The 5,398-nt window shown below is 45.4% G+C and overlaps 1 non-coding gene across 1 annotated transcript; it reads right to left on the bottom strand.

Annotated features, from left to right (window-relative positions):
* Nucleotides 1-265: 265 nt before the first annotated feature.
* Nucleotides 266-337, bottom strand: Trnaa-ugc (transfer RNA alanine (anticodon UGC)). Its single transcript has one exon. It is a non-coding gene; the product is annotated as a tRNA-Ala (tRNA).
* Nucleotides 338-5,398: the final 5,061 nt, after the last annotated feature.

Raw genomic sequence — 5,398 nt, 5'->3', positions numbered from 1 at the left:
AGCGGGCAAATAAATCCCTTTCTGCATCCTGCTTCTGGCCAAAACCGGATCCCGGGGGTCGTCGACGAAATCGACAGCAGCAATAAGAAGGGGTTCCTTTTATTACCATCACCACCACCAAAGGGTCTGGCGTAATGGTGGTGCGGTAAACGTGGAACATGGAATCACTTCTCGCTCACCAACCCAATGTGACGTAATTGGTCCCTCGACAGAAGGAACGCGGGGTGGCATCGCTTAAATGCAGGTATTGTAAAAAAGAAGCTCCTGGAGATACCGGGGATCGAACCCGGGGCCTTTCACATGCAAAGCGAACGCTCTACCACTGAGCTATATCCCCTGCGATGATCTGCCGGCAGATAATTGCCTACCGATGGCTTCGATGGCTGCGTCTGCTCCTCCAATTCCCTTCGTGAGGCATTTCTGGAGAACGACGGGCAATGCCTCACGAAACTGTACTCGAGTGCGTCAATAGGTGGGCAAAGAAGAAGTGTGTCGTTTTTAAGACGTATTACTTGCACCTAAGGAGAGCGAGTCGGGCGGAGAACTAATGAGAGAGGGAGAGAGAGAGAACTCCACTGGTGCAGGACGGACTGAGGCGTCATCGAATGACCCTCGCAGATGTTGTTGATCTTTTAACACAATTTTTTCCTGCCTGTTGCCCGTTCCATTTCGGCGTCAGCGTGCTCTGGGCTCCTTATACTGCTACGACGTTCATTGGCCTTCGATGGGGGGGGACCACAACACACCGTAGCTCCTTTTGCGCTGCCCTATCCCAGCGTACCTTGTCCTTGTCTGCCGTCGTGTCGAAACGGAACTGCTGCTGCTGCTACCTACTTCAGAATTATGATTTTTCAATGAGAACGGTAGGGGTTGGGGAAACGAAAGTCGGGGCTCAAAACGAGCCCAAAGTCCAATATCCTTGTGGCATTCGCATGCGCTTAATGTTTTGCTAATTTCCCATTATCTCCAAACAACATTATGTCACGCTCGGTCACGGAGCGCTCTAAAACCATTAATCCCATCGAGTCAAACATCATCGCTACTTGCTCCTCCCAGGTGGAATTATACCGCTCGGTCAACCCATAATCTGTCCCCGCTTTTCGGCGAAGGGTAAGGTTATCGGTTCAGCCGGAAATTCCTTCCATACCCGCATGCCTCTGGCGAGACGTCGAGACGAATCGACCGTGTGCCCTCGATGTGCCTCTCCGTATTCTTTTGCTGCAGTTTTGGGTTTTAGGGATTTCGATTTGAGTATGCGGTTTTCTTTGCGTCCCTTTTTCTTAACTGGAATACCATTTGAACACATTAGAACACGAGGTATCGTTGCATATATAGGGGCTGGTTGAATGTAATGTACTCAAATTGACCTCGTATGAGATCTTTCTGTTTTCTCTGCTCTGGACACGTTTCTTTTTCTGAACAATTTTGTCACTACTTCTTACTTACTTTTATTTCAACCAATTCTTTGCTTGCGAAAAATCGTAAATACATTGCCCCGTAGTGTGGAGGATGTCGAAGGGGGAAAAATGAACATTCTCTACGTATTAGTGAGGGTGAGAATTACAAAAACTTTCCTCACATTGCTCACTGCCGTATTCGGACGAAAAGAGATCTATTAAAAATAAAAACACAAAACAACGGTATAGAAAACACATTCCCTGTGGAAGATTACCTGCGCTTTGGTTGCTCGAACGAATGGGAAAAAAAACCGGCAAAGTCTCTCTCCCCCCGGATGGATCGAACGCATACAAGGCTAGGGTACGCCACGCAGGGTGCAGACCGCGCGCGCGCCTCCGGGGTGGAAGGACTCAAAAGGACGAGCAAAACAAGCGGCGGTAAAACCAGTAAACAAATAAACCTTCGGCATCCGTAAGCGCGCCGGGATGCCGGATTCGCGCTGTTATTGTGGGAAGAAGGGAGAGAGAGAGTGTGAAAAAACAACCGGCGTGCGAGTGAGCGAGAAGGAACTTGCCGAGCAAGCGGTTCCTCAGTTCCTTTTGCTGGTAAAGAGATAAGCCTGACAGCATAATTTAAATCACTTCTAACTTGCTGTTTACCCCTCGACGCGTTCCTCCTCTTCGGACGGGGAGAGACACCTGTGAGTGTAAGGGACTTCGATGAGATGAGTGCGATGGAACATACATGCTTTCTTTTTTCTTAGCGCAGCATAGACCCGGAATATCCTCCATAGGAGAAATTGATAAATATGACAAGAGGAAAGATGAATAACAACAAAATCATCGAGAATAACACCGTCGAATTGATGCACTTGCACACATATTTCCTTCGCTGTTGGTACGAGATCGATATGAGATAAAAATCAAGCAGAGAAAGGATCTAGAATGAGGGTTTCGGAAGAATTTCATAAGCGATGGGTGATTAAAAAAAAGGGAGGAAAAGGGAACGAATAGCTCAAAATCCCCAATACAAGACGACATCAGATATAGCTGTTTGTACATCCCGTACGTACTACTGGTTGATGCCTTCAAAACAAACCTCTTTAGTCGCGGCTCAGCACAGGCAAACAAACCACAACGGCTTGGTACCGGAATGCCACAAAATGTGTAGATAAGAGTGTGTCTACTATAGTTCGCGCGATGTGGTTAAACTCTGATTTTCAATCGAGCGAAAAGAGGGCTCGAACCGCGCTCGGTTGATAAGCCACAATGGAGTCAGAGACGCAAAACTCAGCTGCAGCTCGCGCCGCTGTTTATGATAAGCTCACAGTCTGTTTAACAAACATCTGAATTGACAGAAACGAATTGGTGAAGCAACTCAATAACCAAGACTTTTGTTAAGCTACTCCTTACAATGAAATATGCATGAAAAATACAACTTTCTTTGGAATAAACAAGTTATCTGACAATTTATCTGTTTTATTTTCCTTGCAGATGGAGCTGAACGGATAAAATACCTCGCCTGTCAACCGCGTCATTTTTCAAAAATTGCCCCCTACTATCAACTGTGACCGGACCCTCCCCTGTCCAAGAGGACTGACTATCCACGTACAACAGAGAATCAAGTCTCGTAAGCCCTTAACGGTGCAGGCATGACCAAGTGGTCGTTACGCCAAGAAGAAGTGTATCAACTGTAAATTAAACTTGCCACCATCAACAATCACCTCGTCTATCAACCAACCAATATCAAAGCATTGGAGAAAATAAAAATTGTCCAACTGGCTCACGCGGTAGGTTACTTGTTTCTCCCTTTCCTTATCACTCCACGCAAATCATCGCACCCCTGGGAAAAGCCAGTCCCAACCGTCGGCGAAAGACGGTTTTAATCTTTTTGTAGTACACTCTAACCATTGCACACACCATCGCGGGCTGAGGCGAAGTAGGCGAGGTGTTTATGCATTGTTTGTTTGTTTGTTTACCTTCTGCTGACTCTCTGGCCGCGATTTTCCACCACCGTGTGGCGTACTGCCATCTGTTTGCGCACAATTGACAAGCGTCGGAAGCGAGGTGCCATCCCTCCCGTGGCTTTAGCATACAGGGTAAGACACCTCCTTCATCGATCGATACGCGCCGTAAACAGGTGTCCAAGGATGGCTTCGTTGCTCTAGTGTATCTCTTCCTTTCGGCTCCTTTGGGGTATTATTTATGTACAGAACTTACGTATAACGTTATTTATCTTAATATTTCTTCTTTATTTTCTTCATTTGTATATTTTCTTTCTTTTACACGTCTTATGGTAAAATATGTTGCTCATTTTTCATGTTAATATTAGTTTTATTCAGTTTACTTAACTAAACAGTTTCTAAATTATTTTCTATAAATATTATTTTCTCCGAACAAAAGAACCTAAAATTAAGGCGATTTAGTTCACCAGCATTTGAAAGCAAAAAAAGGAACATGGCCTGTCGTTCGTTGCGTCGTGCAATAAATATAGCAAGCGTTTTTCGCTCGTTTGCGTTTTGCTGTGAAGTCAAGCATGTCACGTTTCGGGTTGTGTTATCTTTGTTCCAGTTTCAGTTTTGGTGCGAAGGGGTTTTTATGCTTGCCCCTATTAGAACTGTGGTGCCATGTGTTTCATAAAAAAAAATGGGTAAGTTCTATCGGTCTCTCTACTTGTCGGTGCTGTTTATCGCTAACGAATGGTATGTTAAGCGTTTATCCTTTATCAACTCAAGGCTTTTCAAGTGAGAGAAATGAGCATTGAAATTGTATGAGAACTTTTGTGACTTTCACGCACCTTTTCCGACTGATGAAAATCCAAAACTTTTTTATGCTGCAATATATTACTATTCAAATATATATTTATTGCTGCTTTCCACTAACCTTAACTGAAACATAAAGGTTTCGAACGGAAGAGAATCAAACCCAATGCAAAAGAAAGCACCGCCGTTTCTTCCTCAGAAAAGGACACTTTATTCTTTCATCCTGTGACATCTTGCTGTGTGTTTGTCCCTTGGTGAAAACTACCATAGCCCCCTCCCGGTACCGCAGCGTTTCCTTAAGAAAACCATCCTGGGTTTCGGTTAGCTCGGCTCGTTCAGCCGACGAAGTACGAACAGATGTTTTCTCATGTCCCCATGTGCGTGTATGAGTTTGCAGGACCACAGGCGATTAAGCATGTTCTGCATCGGGCTTGCCTGAGATATTTGTTGCACGTTGTTTTACAGGGGCCGGAGCTGCAGCAGGGAGATGGCGCTGCGTCGGTTACCTGTGTCCTGGAGGGGTAAATTATTAACTCCTGCCTTCCGTCTGCTTCGTCGTCCAGGCAGGACCATCTTTGGTTGTATGAGTGATTCTTGATGTGTTGTAGTTGTTTTTTTTTTCATTATAAACTTATCAGAATCGACACCAGGTGGTAACGGCCGGAGACAAGTACTGCGTTCTCTGATGAGAAATATCGTGACGGCCTTTTTTAAGGTGCCCTTGCGTTGTGGATGGGATTTCCCACTTTTCCGTCAAAGACTTCTTTAGGGAGGAATTCAAGGTAGAAATGCACAGGAATATCAGCGTAAGAATTCGACGGTGTCTCATAACATTTTTTGGAGTCGGTAGAGTTCTTTGCTTAGAGCAGAGAACGTGACTCTCGTGTTTTTATTTTAGATAAGCCGGTAACATCAACCTCACCGCAAGAGGAAACCAGGTCACGGTTAGAATATACCAAGAATGTGAGATATTCAGGGTGCCACCTTATCCCCATCGACACCTCACTTTCTTTCGACACATCTGACCTTCACCCATGAGGCTGGATGTAGGGATCCTGTGAAGAGCGAACCAATTTCCGCACCCCACTAGGTCCTGCAAAGTACTTTGGAGAAGCTCCATTTTTTTCTCGATTCGACGAAACGATCAAAGCCGAACGGATGCGGAGATCTCTGGTTACCGTTCGAGCTTCGAGATAATTCGAGCTTTTCAGAAGAAAAACAGCTTCACCCCCTGGGGGC

This window comes from Anopheles ziemanni, chromosome 3, assembly GCF_943734765.1.
Source record: "Anopheles ziemanni chromosome 3, idAnoZiCoDA_A2_x.2, whole genome shotgun sequence".
NCBI lineage: Eukaryota > Metazoa > Arthropoda > Insecta > Diptera > Culicidae > Anopheles > Anopheles ziemanni.
This window is presented reverse-complemented; position numbering and strand designations above follow the sequence as displayed.